Here is a 15,938-nt window from a genome sequence, read left to right as displayed (position 1 = left end):
CCTTTTGGATTGTATTCCATATAGAAACAGTTTGAGTCCTTTTTTCTAGGTCTTAATATTATTTTTCTTTGGGATAAAATGACAATGTTATCTAATTTGAAAAGTTTTGTAAAGTTTATGCTATGTAAACGCCTTTCTGAGGTGATTTAATACACTGATGTCAAACTTAATTTAATTATATGAATTACGGGTATTGTTACACTTGTAATTTTGTCATCAACTTTTTAATCACTTTTTTTCATTTCTTGCATCTGAAGAATGAAAAATATGGAATACTTCTCAAATTTTCATATTATACTTGTGCAAGTGCCATGTTAATCTCTGTATTGTAATTTGAGTATACTTGCTGCTGAAGCATGTAATATCCTCTAAATTTAATAGTTAATGATGCAATCTTTATACAGGCTTATATCTATGGGTGCCTACTTGTAACAAGGAAACCTTATTGTTCCTAACAATGCTATTGATCTTATTTCCCTAAAATTCTGTGAATAGTGGAAAAAATTATATTGATCAGTCGATTGCTCACATTTGCAATCTTTTTTTGTCAATGAGTATCTTAAATCTTTTTATTTGGAATTTGATCATACTCTCTATTATTTATAGTTAGGTCCAAAGATGATGGCTTTTTCAAGTACTTATTTATCCAGCTTTGTGGACCTAATGGATTCAAACTAAGCGTTGCTTAAGAGCTACTTCTAAATTTCTTCAGCTGACATTTTCCCAAATGAAGTTTTACTGGAACAAATGTCTACCTGAGCCTTTACCCTTCTTTCATGTGGGAAGAGACCAACCAGAATACCTTACCCTGACAGCAAAGATTTTCTTACTAGAACAAAACTAATCTTGGTTATAAGGGATCATAGAGAGATGAACAGTTCAAACAGAACTGTTCAGACGAGAAGGTATTTTATCAAAATATAATTGTTTATTATACCTTCCATTTAAAAGTAGCTAAAGCCAAGAAGGTGAAAAAATTGTTCGTATGCATGATTACTTAATGTCCTGGCCTGTCTGTAAGTTCCTGGCAGGAACTTACACTACTGCCTTTTTATCACCAAATATTTTCATAGTTGCAGGAGAAGTGCATATGTTTCTCCGCATAATTAGGCATTAAATTGATAATGTTTTAATCACAGTGTTTTCTCTTGCCTCCATGCTGTAAATCTACAAATGATAAAGCTTTAGTTCTAACTCTATCAAACACTGAAGTAGAGATAATGGAATCATACTTTAAAACAGAGTTGCCTTTGATGCAGTAACTACAACAGAACAATACAAAACGTGTGTCTTTTAATCATATTATATATAGTTATATATTTTATATTTATATGTGCTGATTTTATATTTCACAATGAAACTTAATAGAATTAGTTGATAATTTGACAAATAAATTGATATTTCTTTACTCCAATAAATAGAATTGGAATATAAATATTTAGGTTTCAAATATATATTAGACTAGGAAAGGTATCAATGCACTCTTTTTAGTATAAACTTGTGATACATTATAACTGTTCTTGGTCTTCTGAATCCACATGAGAAAAAAACAATGTTTTCCTCTAATCTGTAATGGATTTTACTCTGCTGCTCTGTTTATTGTTTTAACTCGCTTGTCCCAAACTGTTTTTGTCCATATTTCTGAAGCATTCTTACTGATTATTCCCAAATTTTGCTAAGATGTCTAAAAAATATTATTCTTCTGCAGTACCCATGGGTCCTAAGATCCCAAGGCCCAGTTACTTGCATCATCAGATAACAGGGGCAAGAGTTTTCACCAAGGCCCATGCAACATATCAACACAAAGTAATTGAAGATCCATCTCAATTTCGCATTTCCTATATTTCAGGGCCCCAATTCCTTGAGATGCAGGAATTAGCAGTAAGCAATTGTGAAATGCAAGGCAACTTAAAATGAAGGATGAGATCACAAAATTTGAGAGAAAGTACTGTAATTCAAACATTCAACTTACAGATGACCAACCCATATGAGTGAACAAGTTCACAAAGTGTCATAAGATTATTTTTAATACCCTTCACTTATGATTAACGAAAGATTTTAGTCCAACATGAGTGGGCAAAAAAATAGTTCCTAGAAGGATAGATCTATAATTGTTCTACCAAAGCCCGAAAACTTGACTTAGAGGTCAAATGTAATTCAGAAAAATATTTGAATCACTAAGGAGTGCTTCAAAACACTGGGACTTCAGTACAACATGGTTCTGTGGTATAAAAATGTCACTCTCAAACCAATGATAATCTACATTTAATCTCCTGAAAGTATATTCCTTTTCAAATAAACTTTTTAAAATCACTTTCGCCAAAATAACATTTGACAAGTTGATGATACTTAGTGACAATACAAGTTTTTCAAGTGTAGGGAGCAAGTTACAATAGAGTTGAATTATTTCACAGCACTAATGCCAAACATGTTCAACCATTCATTAAAGTGTAGAAATAGTACCACCCACAATTTGTGTTTTTCAGTATGGGCCTTTCAGAAATGTGTTTAATATGTCAGCCTCCTAAATTTCAAACCCAAATGTTAGCTAATAAATTTCATCATTTAATAAGGTACATTTTAAACAATCACAAATAGTTGCCTTATCATATGTTATTTTATGTTTTCCCTCTGTCTAACATAGTAAGAAATATGACTTTAAGTCTTCAATATGGGTACTAATCAGAGATATGACAAACATAATATCTGTCTTCTATTTCTATCATATTCCTATTTAGGAATAAATTTTAATTTTCTTTTTTTTCCAAAACTTATAGGTAGTATAAAATATTATTCCATGTAAAATAAAAGAATCACACCATTGTACAAAGCCATTTATAAAAATGCAGTTAGTAATACATTCTAAGCCATTTTTTAACTTTCTTTTTGACTAAATAATCTTTCAAACGGTTAAGAAAAAGTCATGTTTAGGTGCTTCCCGTCTCCAGTCTTGCAAATTGTTGCTGCAGATGAATGAATTATGGAAATATAAGCTGACATCATTTCAAGAATATGCAGGATTGAAACTCCAGGGAATGTATATAAACCTTTCAAAGTATTAATAGACAGTTTAACAGAATGACTATCAGGAAGTTGAAACCAAAGAGGAATTATAGTAAAGACATAGAATGAATGAAAAATGAACAAGGAGCAAATACAGCTAGAATACTGAATGTACACATATGATGAAGGAAGTGGTAAATTGGAAATAAATCTTGGAGAAAGCGTTGGCTGAGAACGATAGAAGGAGTGACTCTGATCTAGGAGCATTGGACAATTAGATGGATATATTTAATTGTAACACAATTGCACAAACTTTTAAAATTCAGTTAAAAAACACAACTAGAAACAAAAACACACAAAAATCACAACCAAACAGAAATCTCTAGAGAGTATGAATATGACCACTCAAAATTTTAATCAGTTAATGAAGGGCAGTCTTGGGAAAAGCAAACAAACTGTTCAAAGAGGGAAGTTTGGGATAGGGGAGAAATTTGAACAGAATTAAATAGATTGTCTAAGGTTATAAATCACCTATATCTGCTGTATACAGTATCTTACTTCTACGAGTTTTCTGTCTGAACTGGATAATCCAGTCCTGAGACACACTTGGTAGCTTGTGAGTTAGAATGGAAGAAACAAGATCAAGAACCCATTACTCCACTGGAGAGAAAACAATCCTCTATATTTTCTCTAATCTCTCTTCACTACTCTTTCTTCATACTTTTAAGTCAATTGATTTTGAATTATATTTTTTCTTCTTTCTTCTGTCAAAGTAATTGGTCAAAGTAATTTCATTAAATATTATTTGCCATTTTCTTCTTTCATGCTGTTTAATTGGACAAGTGAGTGCATAAAACTTCCCTCTTGTATTTGGTTGCCATGAAAGAACATCTATGTTAATAAGGAGAAATCTAATGTAAAACTTTGTCTCCAGAAAACAGTCCAAGAGGCTGTGATCACAAATATTTGGCTATATATTTTTTTCTTTTACCTTGAAAGACTTCTTGTGTCTAAAGTGACCACAAAAATAAGTACTCCATCACTTGTTGGTTCAATCAGAATTGTCTAACCTCAAAGATATATTTTGCTAAGAATATGCTTAGAGAAAACCAAAAAATACTGCATTTTTTATTTTCTCTCTTAAGATTCTCCTTAGATACCATATCAGGAACAGTGAAGTTATTCTATGCAAAATTATTTTAATAGATTATTTTTCTCTTGGTCTTGCATTTGTTCACCAAGATGTATGGAGGAGAATAGAGTTAAATCACCCATACCTTGGAAGAAAGTGTCTGTTACAAAAGGAAAATGCTTCTATGTCATACTTCTATGTCCTACTCTTAGCTCTTGTCAGAGTTCCAATTAATCACAGCTTCTTGGCTTCCAGTCTAGCGAAGCTGAAGGACCAACGGGCTCCACCACTGCTACATCTTCATTATTTCTCTTTTAAAACTCTTCAAGTTGCCTCATTTGGATGTGGAATGTATTTTCATGTCTTCATTCAATCAGTTCTGCATTGTAGTGAGCCAAATGGGCTCTGTAAAATCACTTTAGGGAGTAAAAATACTAACACAATTTACATCAAAAAGTTTTGACCTCCCTTGACTGCTGAAGTCAATACGCTTAGCTAAGGCTTCTAAGAAAACTTTTATTATTAATTTTTCCATTTGCTCAATTCTTTTCTGAACTTTTTGGCATATGTAATAAAAGAAGTCTTCACTACCTCATATTAATAAGAATATTATTTTTTGTGAGCCACTTAGAAATGTGAAATCATTGGTTTGAAGTATCCAATCAAATTTTTTTCTGTTTCACTGCTTCACGTCCAAAGACATTGTGGAAAGTGTTACAAACAGAAATGTGTAATCCCAACACCTTCTTTCATTGTGGAGGGCACTTTCTCCCTAAATATTTTGACTCAAATTATCTTTTTCAGAGAATTACTGTTTGGTAATTAAAGGTAAATTCACAAATTTTGATGCCTTATTTTTTTTAAGAACTTTTAATTTAAATTCCAATACAACCTTCTTTCAAACAGTGAGAATATAGTTCCTGGGTAAGGACAATTCCAAGGGAACCTACAGGATTTACAGCAAGGTTTCTGAGGTTTGTTTGTTTAGTTTGAAAAAGAGCCATCGTCATCCACATTGCTCCCTCTCTAATAAGTCTCCTTGGATTTCTTTGCATGAAAGCCTATTCTTCCAGGCAATTTTAAATTTTCTTAATAGGCTAAGTTATTAAAAATTTTGAAATATTAAATTTTACCTGCCATAAATTTAAAACTGTTGAAAATCCTTTGTCAGAACCACAAATTCACCAATCGTAATTCCACCTTTATCATCAAAATGTTAACATGCTGTTTTCATGATATAGTATCCATGCAGCTATTATTTTCCAGTGGCTTTGTTATGCATATATGTAACCATATTAGCTGATGCTAAGCAAAATGAATTCCAAGATATGGAACCAGATTTTTTTTTCACTTGTGGTTGTTATTTTTTATGAACTATGTGATTTCTGTTTTCTTTGGGGTTTTCCCCTATGGTTTATCCCTGCTGTATGGTGAGACAATGGTGAGCATAATGGTGAGACAAAGGACAAAAGGCAAACCAATGCAATAGCAATACTCACAAGACAATATGTTGGAAATGTACTTTACAACTTGTGAGGGGTGAAGGGGTGAAGAATAACTGTGAGAAAAATGAGGGAGGGGTAACAAGTTTGAAATGTTTTTTATTCACTACCTTACAATTACTGTAAAGTCACTGTACATCAATTTGATAATAAAATTGAAAAAATAAGCTGCGTAAAATGTAATTTTACTGTATTGGTACAGTAAATATAATTCTTTATGTAGTAACATTTTAAAAATCAATACTATTTGGCTTCTAATTTGAATTAATTACCCCTTATTTATCAGAGGTTCATCAACTTGAATGTTATCCAACTAGACACTATTTTCACAATATACTTGCCAAATTTTTCAAAAAATAATAAATTTAGTACTTTCTCATTCTAAAACAGAAAACAGGGTCTGGGAAGATGGCTCAGTGGGAGAGTGCTTGCCTTGCATGCCTGAGGCCCTGGGTTTGATTTCTCAGCACCACATAAGCAAAAAGAAAAAAGCCGGAAGTGGTACTGTGGCTCAAGTGCTAGAGCGCTAGCCTTGAGTTGAAGAGCTGAGGGACAGCGCCCAGGCCCAGAGTTCAGGCCCCACGACCAGACCCAGTTTAATACTATGGAAACCCATCATTTTAAAAGTAAGTAAGTTTTTAAAAGGACAGAATATATGTGTTCTTCAAAATTCCTATGACTAACAACTACTCATTTTTAAATTCTCAACATTCCTAAGAGATTTAAAACAGTACCTGTTTGCATGTTATGCAATTCTGCAATAGATGCAGTTTCCAATGGGGTGTTACAGATTGAGAAGTAAACAGAAAAATAGCCACATTCTTGTAGAGGATAAAACTGTGAAGCATGTGTAATAATTAATTCTTCAAGAGTAAGCAATTGTTTATAAGAGTAAGCTATTATGTCTATGACCATCAATCCCAAGATTTATGCCATAAAGTCATCCTAGCCCAACAGTTTCCAACTTGTAAGGGACACCTGAAAATTCCTTAATTCACATCATGAATACCTTATCTCTATTTTGAAAAATTACTACACCTCTTCTAATGTGACACCCTCTTTGTTCTGAAAAGAACACCACAATAAACTGAGCTGCATCATTTTTCCTCCACTGGAATTCTTGAGATCAGAACACTTGTAAATATTATTTATATTTAGACTTTTTTAACTATCATAGATATTCAGTATGCTAAGATAGGAAAATTATGATTCAAAGCCTTCCCAGACAGGAAGATTTCTTAGAATCTTATCTCCAAAAAACTTCTGTGCAAAAGCCAGACTCAAGTGGCACTGAGGTTGAAGTGGTAGGGCTTGAGCCTTGAGCATAAACAGGATCAGAGACCTTGTCCATGCCAAGAGTTCAAGTTCTAGGATGAACCAATAAAAAAAAACAAAATTGAAAAAAAAACCAAACCTAGCATTTTTCTCCATGTATACAGAGGCGCGTAAATAAGGAAATGGCTTCCTGTGGTACATATAGGTAGAAGAAAGAAGATGTCACACAATTACTCTCTTCATACCATATTAAACCAAACCTTTAAAAATTGGTTTTTCTAAATGTATAAATTAATGTCATCCATTTTTGGCAACTCTGTCTAGATTATTCATATTAACATGGTATACATGAATTCTGCAAATTATCTATTAACTATGTTCTAATTATAACTGTTGTGAAAGAATATCTAGGCAAATAGAATGCCAGAATTATTTGTGAATTTTTCAATTAATCCCTGTACTTTAAAAGAATTTTGTAGTATCCTATAGAATATGAAATTACAAACAAATCCAAAAAATATATTTTAAATCTAAATTCTAATTTAACAAGGTCTACAAAGTCCTATATTAGACGAACTTTGCTATTTCTCCAGACTTAAGCTTTTGTAATCCTTCGACATTTATTTGGAATCCAACAGAATGAGGGATGGGAATCATGAGCTGTTTTGCATCTACGAATGCTCTGTAATGATAAAAGCATTTAAAACACAAGTGAGGATATGTATGGGGTGCATTCAATAGGAAACTTGACTTCTCAAAACATAATGACAAAATTAGGCCAAACTTCCAACTTTGTATTCCTTTCTTGTTGTTTGGTTTGTTTTACTGAGACAAAATTATTCTACCTGGTCCAGGGAAGGTATCGTTATGTAATTCCACTCTCTTATCTCTTGTCTGAGTGCTAGAATTCCAGGCTTGTATCACATTGCCCTGCCATAGTTTGTTTATTTAATCTAGAAACAGACTAGAAATTCTGAACTTCTCTTATGATTTTATCCACTAGACTGACTGCTCAGACTGTTTATGTACTATTTTCAAAGATGTTTTAACATTTGACACAGGATATGAACATTTTCAGATGCACCTGCAGGCTTCCCTGATTCATTCCACTATGTATCCTATCCCGTTAAGAATGATTGCTTGACTCTCTTACTATCTCTGTTCCCTACCTATGTAATATTCTCAACTTCTGGGGGAAAGTTCACTTGAGGACTTTCTAATATTAAAAATTATCACTTGATTCTAGTCTTACTCAGGACCTATTTTCTATTGTTTTCTAACTTTACTACATATTCTGAGAGTTGTTTCATTTGTGTATTTTTGTGTGCACCTATAAGTGCCTCTATGTGTTTGTGTATGTTTGTATGTGTGTATGTATGCCAAAACTTAAAGCTGTAATTCAGCAATCTTGCTCGTGACTGCTATCCCAGCTTTTACTGTTTAATTATAGGTAGTGTCTCAAAGCCTATACTGTCCAAGCTGGATGCAAATTGAACTTCCGAGACTCCTTTACATTCTTAGGTTTTATTTTTCCAGGAGCATCAACTTTTAAACTTCAAACACTTTTGTGAGTGTAAAGTCTAACTGTAGCCCAGATTTTTAACTCAAGAATTCATATAAAGATAGATGAACATATACATTACATATCCTGAGTGTACACTGTTAGAAATGTGATCATAAACCAAGTTGTTGTGAGATCTGAGGATTGGGTTTTAAAGTCAGCACGAGTAGGAAAGTCCTGGAGATTCTTTTCTCCAATAATTACCAGAAAACTGGAAGTGACACTGTACCTCAAGTGGAAGAGCACTAGCCTTGAGCTGCATTTCAGATGACAGCGCCCTGTCCCATATTTCAAGTGCCATGAAAAACAACAGCAATAAAAAGGAATATAAGAAAAGGAAAGAAAAAGAAATGTGATCTTAGCCACCAGGTTCATTGCTAGTATAATTCCTGTTCCCTCAAGATAGACTCTTTTTTCCAGTTAAGTCTATTCTCTCATATATGACTTGCATTGGAAACAGAATCATTCTTCCATTCTCCTTTTGGCACATTTACATGATTAGCAAGCGTGATTTAGAAAGGGAGTGCCTCATGCTTCATGTTCCACTTAGGGGTAATGCTTTCTCTATATCACTCCCATAAATCTACATAAGGGACTTGGCTTTATTGTTTCAAATTTTTATTTGTAGAGTCTTGTATATTATATTGAACACTTATACATAAACACAGAACTTCTTTTTCTCCTATAATTGCTATTTTTTCTTTTACTGTTAACTCATGTACAGTTGGGAAATTAATGCATAGCATATAGATTCACAAAAAATGATCTGAGAACCTTCTTACCATTTAAAATTCACCTTAATTTACAGAGCACATGAGAAGTTTGAACAAAATATTCTCATGGATAATGTATTTATAAGCAATTTAAATTACATTTGTCTTTACTAAGTTGTCTCTGAAACATGTGTTACCTCATGTCCAAAAGTGTCATTGTGCTATTTCAAAGAAGCCAGAAAACATTCATTTTTTTCTGGATCAGCACCATAAATTGTTACTGGAAATAAGTGGAAGTAACTGTTACTGGATGTGGAAACTGATCCCAGGAGAGGAATTTAACATAGAGAAATGACAAAGTTCAAGTTAACTATTGCGTTCCTTTGTACTGTACAAGAAAAGAATCGAAGGCTGGAAGGAAACTCTGTCCATGACTTTTTTGAGTGTGTCCTTTACTCATATAAAACTTGTCTGTAAACTTCTGGTTGAGAGTATTGCAAAAGGAAACAATATGCCATTTGAAGGCAGGCATAGAACAAAAGGAAGTAACTTTGTTTAAAAGTGTTCCACTGCAAAGAAGCAAAGACATGGAGGCTTTAGTGTCTTATGGATGGATGTTTCACTCCTGAGATGATTCTCTTGTTGCAGGAATCAGTTTTCAATTCCTTTAGTCTGGTCTTGAGTTTTCCATAGCAATAAGAATTCCAAAAAAGCAGGAACCCAGTGAGTATGATCAGCAAAAGCAGCCTCTTCTCGGACCACCACTATTTTAAGGAAAGTCCCAAAGAAATACCCAGGGTTTGTTTTGTTTGCTTGTTTGTTTAGTTTGTGCTGGTTCTGAGGCTTGAACTTAGAGACTGGCCCCTGTCCCTGAACAGTTGTCTTTCTTTCCTACCTGGACCAAACCTAGTACTCCACTGCTTGAGCCAAAACTCCACTTCTGGCTTTTTTGGTGTTTAATTACAGATAAGTGTTTGACAGACTCTCTTGCCTGGGTTGGCTTTGAACTAAGACAGTAAGAAAGCTAAGTGACATCAACTCTATGGAACTCTTTTGAACCAAGAAATATTAGATGAAGTTTATTATAAAGCTAATATTTGACAATTTTTAAAGAAGAGAATATGTTTAGCAAAGAAGCCATAACAAATAATCCAGTAAAAGTAGGTGCACTACTAAATCATTTGGGAAGATTACTATTGACTTCATCATTCCTTTGGGGGAAAATTAAACCTATATTTGCACTTTTTTGTTAGTTGTGGGGATTGAACCTTGATCCTAGGCACTGTCTCTCAGCTCTTCAGCACAACTTGAGCACTCTACCACTTTAGCTACAGCACAACTTCCGGGTTTCTGGGGTTAATTGAAGATAAGTGTTTCATGGAATTTCCTGACCAGGCTGGCTTTGAACCACAATCCTCTGGACTCAACCTCCTGAGTAGCTAGGATTACAGGCATGAGCCACCAGCACCCCGCTCATATTTGCATTTATGTGCACTTAATGTCACTATGTAGACAAAGAATGGAAATATGAACCATATGATATGACATTGCAGCTTTTCAGAATAATTAAGGTAGCAATAAATATGTCCTTTTCCATTTTGTTGCATAAATGACTCATGAGCTATGGGACTCTTACATTAGCATCCTCTTTCATCTTTGTAGGTGTATTTAGTATTAGGAAATGTTCATAGATAAATACAGCAAGACAGATTTTTAGAAAGCAAAGGAGATCAGGTATGAAAGATCAGCATAGGAGATACATTCATCACACAGAGATTAAGAACTAGCCTAGGAGATTTTGAATGCCAAAGGCAATGAGGAATTAGCCTAGTTGATAACTAGTTCTTTAATAAGCAAAAATGGTTCCCTAGAACGGTTTCTGCTATACCTTAGTTACTATAATTTATTCTTTCCATCTGGGGTTATTCCTTCTCTTCTGTCAATACTGTTAATTAGCCTCCGCCTTTTTTGTAAGATGACTGGCCAAAATAGTTTCTGAATCTCACTTACACTATCCTTCTCATTATGATTAGCAGTGACCCCACTCAAAAGCCTGGAATCTTTGAATTTCCAGAATTAATCTTCACCTGACATCTAAGCACATTCCTAGCATTAATTGTCGTGACCTAATGAACAAAACATTTTTTCAACACAGTATCCTAACATAGGTAAAGTACATGTATTAGGAACTATTGTCAGGTATCAGTATGGAAGGAGCAATTATATATTCCAAGTATGGGTTCTTTATTTCGCATTTACTAACTAAATGTTCATTGTTGTTGTTGCTGTAGTTTTGGCAGTCCTGGGGCTGAAACTCGGTGCTTGGGAATTATTCTTCAGCGTTTTTTTTTTTTTTTCCGCAAGGCTAACCCTCCACTACTTGAGGCACAGGACCACTTCCAGTGTTTCCTTTTCAATTTATGTGGTACTGAGGAATTGAACCCAGGGTTTCATGCATGCTAGGCAATCACCATACAATGAAGCCACATTCCCAAAACGCTAAATGACTTTCTTAAGATGGCATTACATTTTCATTCTATAACTCTGTATCATAATTTTAGCCAGGAATTTTTGCTAGAAAAGAGCATTGAACACAGTACTGAGTCCAGTAAGGCTAGATGGACAATAGATGACTGTCACAGTGTAGCCAGGGCACAGAGGGACTTACCTCATGGAGCTGGTACAACAGAATGAGCGAGACAGCTCCTGACCCACAGCCTACCTCGAGAATGAGAGGACCACCTTGGTTCCAGCCACATGGGGATGCTGGACCACCTCCTCCAGCACCCATTGAATCAGTTCCTGAGAGAGAAAGCGAAAGAAAGAAGGTCAGAATTACACTTAAGCCAGGTGCTGTTGGCTCAGGCCTATAATCCTAAGTACAATGGAGGCTGAGATATGAAGATTGTGGTTTATAGCCAGCCTGGGCAGGAACACCTGTGAGACTCTTATCTCCAAAGAACCACCAAAAAACTGGAAGTGGTGCTGTGATTCAAGTGGTAGAGTGGTAGCTTTGAGCTGAGGAGTTCAGGGAGCTGCCCTAGGCCCAAAGTTCAAGCCCCATGACTGAAAAGAAGTGGACTTCCCACCACAAGAAGTGGACTGAATAGCACCCATTGTCCTAGCGAACATGGCAGAGAAGTCAGGCCGAGCTTCCTGTCAGCTGGGAGTCATTAGTAGGTCACCAGGCTTCTCTGTGCCTCAGTTTCCCCAGCTTCAAAACTGAACAAAGTGAAGGATCCTGTTACTCATGGGGATAGAGTAATAAAGAGAGCGATGTTTTGTTTCATAATCCCATAACTGTTGCACCGTTAATAACACACACTATCTGAGATCTTTCCGGGTATCTTCCTGTCATATGCTCACAGAATTGCCAAGAACAGTATCAGATGGCCCCTCCCTCTGTGCCTGTCCCTGCTCCAGAGATCCCTCTGTATCAATCCCTTGTTCCCTCACAACTGTCCCATGAGGAGATTGAAGTCCAATGGTTGAGGCCCAACCCAGAGACTCACATCTGGTCAAGAATCGGCTGCCGTGGACTGAGTTTGGGACAATCCATCTAAACCAATGACTGAGCATGTCGCTACATATCTACCATCCCAACTACAGAAGAACGGGCCTCGTGGCTCAGGCCTGTCACAGATAGGAGGACCATGATCCAGCCCAGAATGAGCATATATTAATTCTCCATCTCAGAAATGCCCAAGACAGAAAAGCTTGACTCGCATGGTGGAAGACTTGACTGGCAAGCCTAAGGCCTTGAGGTCAAACCCTAATATACCAAAAAGAACCAGAGTCCCAGTGCCAGAGGCTCATGCTTATAATACTAGGTACTCAGGACGCTGAGATCTGAAGATCACAGCTCAAGATTTAAAATAGGGTTGGCCTCACCCATCAGACGTCATTATAAGACCCAGAGACTGACCTATGCTGTTGCGCTCCATACTAGCAGAACTCATATCCTTACTAAGAGTTGGCCATGCTCTCTGTCCTCCTGGGAAGCCATCCCCTGCAGGCCACACTCCCAGGTCCTCCCAAGCTCCCACTGCTACCAACCAGGCCCAAGGGAGTACACAGTTCCATTGCACACAGATCCCTTGTTCTTGTAATTTAACTGTGCTGTGTCCCCTTCAAGCCTCTCACCCTTCCAGGCCCCCAGACCTCAGCTGTGAAACCCATACATGCCCCAAAGATAAGAGGTAGAAGTTACCAAAGCATTTGGCCTCCTTTTTACAACCCACTTCTACACACTCACACACACATACACACACACACACACACACACACACACACACACACACACACATACACACACACACATCCAGACAGGTGACAGAAGACTCCTCCATGCAGTACCTGCAATTTGCCAACTGATCACTCACCTGAGCACAGTCAGGCTGTACAAGGAAAAAGGTTATCTCTCTGTCTCTCTGTCTTTGTCTCTGTCTCTGTCTCTCTGTCTCTATGTCTCTCTGTCTCTGTCTCTTTCTCTCTTTCTCTTTCTCTCTCTCTCTTTCAATCTCTCTCTCTCTCTTTCTCTCTCTCTCTCTCTGTCTGTCTCTCTGTCTTCAGGTGAATGTTTGACTGAGCACAGAAGACAAGGTCTCACACAGCAAGGGTGTCTATCTTCTGCCTCCAACACCTCCCATCCCCAGAAAAAAAGGAAAAAAACCCAGAAGGCAGGTGTAGACATGCTGCTCCCCACCTCTGACTAAAGCCACTGGGCTCCCACCAGGGAGTGGAAGGGCGCAGATATGCTGCTGTGTGGCTCCCACTGCTCCAGGCCAGGGGATCTTTGGCGCCCACTCCTCACCCAACCTGCATCTCCCCGTATCCTGGACAATATCCACTGGGGATGGGGGTGGCATCCTCGGGTCAACCCCCACCCCCACCCCTGGGGCCCATTTGTGGCAGGTCATGGGCCATACTGTGGGGAACATGAGAGGGGTAGTCCGGGTCGGAGGGGAGGTAGTGGTGTCAACAAACAGAGTGAATCCAGGTGCTACTGGGAAGCAAGGAATGTGGGCGTGGCCACCATTCTTCTATCCCATTGGTCAGAAAGAACCATGAAACAATACAGGGGTGGCTGGAATCTTCTGATGCAGGCAGAATGGGTGGATTCAAAATGAAGGCAGCCCCTTTCCCAGGGAACTCTGTCCAATCCAGTTGGGGACAAGAGAGTGACCCACTTTAGCCGGATGGCTGCACAGATTGTTGTGTACGTCTGTTTGTTCCCAGACCTAGAACTCAGGATCTGGGCACAATCTGTGAGTTGTTTTTGATCAAGGCTAGCTCTCTACCACTGGAGCCACACGGCTTTACTTCTGTCTTTGATGGCACAAGTTGGACAGGAGTCTCAAGGTCTTTCCTGCCTAGGGTGACTTTGACCATGATCCTCCTTTCACAGCCTTGTAAGTTTTAAGGAGGACTGCTGAGAGCCACTGATGCCTGGTTTTGCTCTTGTTCTTGGAAAGACCTGTGAGTTCCCTATCCTCAGGTTTAAGTGGTAGGAGCTGGAGCCCACAGCTTGAATCCTGGTCCTGCCACCAACAAATGGCAGGACATCCTACGAAATTCATCATACTCATATGATTACCAAAGGAATGTGATGTATGTCATGATTAAATGGGCAGTACTTGAATGTTTAGAGGATAAAATTATACACAATTACATAATAGGACACTGGTTTAAATTAATTAATACTTTATGAAGCATTTAAACAATCACCTTCATTAAATGGAGGCCAAATGAAATACCTACGAATTGGGCATCACATAGCACTGAGATGCCATTTTTTTTCTGCCAGGACTGGGATTTGAACTCATGGTCTAGGTAACCCTGCTGTTGCACTGTGTGGGAAGGGGAAGCTTGCCTCCTTGAATTCAAGAAATTCAAGTCTGTTTCTTAGGCCTGAAATCGATGCCCACCACTAGAAAACATACTATTTGTTTACATTTTAAATATATGATTTATATTTTAAACATATGTTAATTCCATATTGCATTCAGTGTAGTTATTTTATTTTTTGTTTTATTCATGTACTGACTACTCATTTTATTAACTATTATGACACATAGAACAGTGATTACATTGATTACATAGGATATAGTTTTGCATATGTATTGCACGTCCTTCCTGAAACCCAGTACTTTCACAGAAAAGGAAAACATGTGTCACCATCAGCTTCTTATTACATGATTAATTTTTTGGGAGTGCTGGCATCTGAACTCACAGCCTTCAAGGCCCAATTCATGAATGGGTGAGTGTCAACCTGCCATCCTGTGGCAAATGGAGCTGACAGGCAGTCTCGAGTACCTGAGATCGAGCCCCAGCGGTTGACAAGATAAGAACAGATTGAAATACAGATATAGAGTGCTAGAGATGTCTATACATTATTCAGTTATATAGACTACATTCCTACCAATTCCTGGGTATTTATAATGCCTCCATGTAATTAATCTTATTGTTTTCATGGTTAACAAACTATTAAGTAAATCAATCAATATCCTGAAATTATTGCATTCTGTACGTAATGTTTCATAAATATTAAATAAAGTCAGTCTTCTGAAATGATGCTGTCTAATTTTATAGGCGCGTCATTCACCATCAACTCATTCAACTGTGACATTGATAATATTACCTTGTTATTCCCATGGATGGGAAAGAGTCTCTTAGTATTTCCTGCCATTGATTGGTGTCATGACTGGGATTTGAAATCAAGGCCTACATTGCAATGTGGACCTATGACTTCC

At 37.0% G+C, this 15,938-nt stretch overlaps 1 pseudogene; it reads right to left on the bottom strand.

The window, feature by feature from the left end:
- Nucleotides 1-261: 261 nt before the first annotated feature.
- On the bottom strand, nt 262-358 carry LOC138815685 (U6 spliceosomal RNA; annotated as a pseudogene).
- Nucleotides 359-15,938: the final 15,580 nt, after the last annotated feature.

This window comes from Dipodomys merriami, unplaced genomic scaffold (genome assembly GCF_024711535.1).
Source record: "Dipodomys merriami isolate MVZ:Mamm:240054 unplaced genomic scaffold, mDipMer1.0.p SCAF_659, whole genome shotgun sequence".
Lineage (NCBI taxonomy): Eukaryota > Metazoa > Chordata > Mammalia > Rodentia > Heteromyidae > Dipodomys > Dipodomys merriami.
The sequence above is the reverse complement of the archived record's forward strand: the minus strand, read 5'-3'. Positions and strand labels throughout refer to the sequence as shown.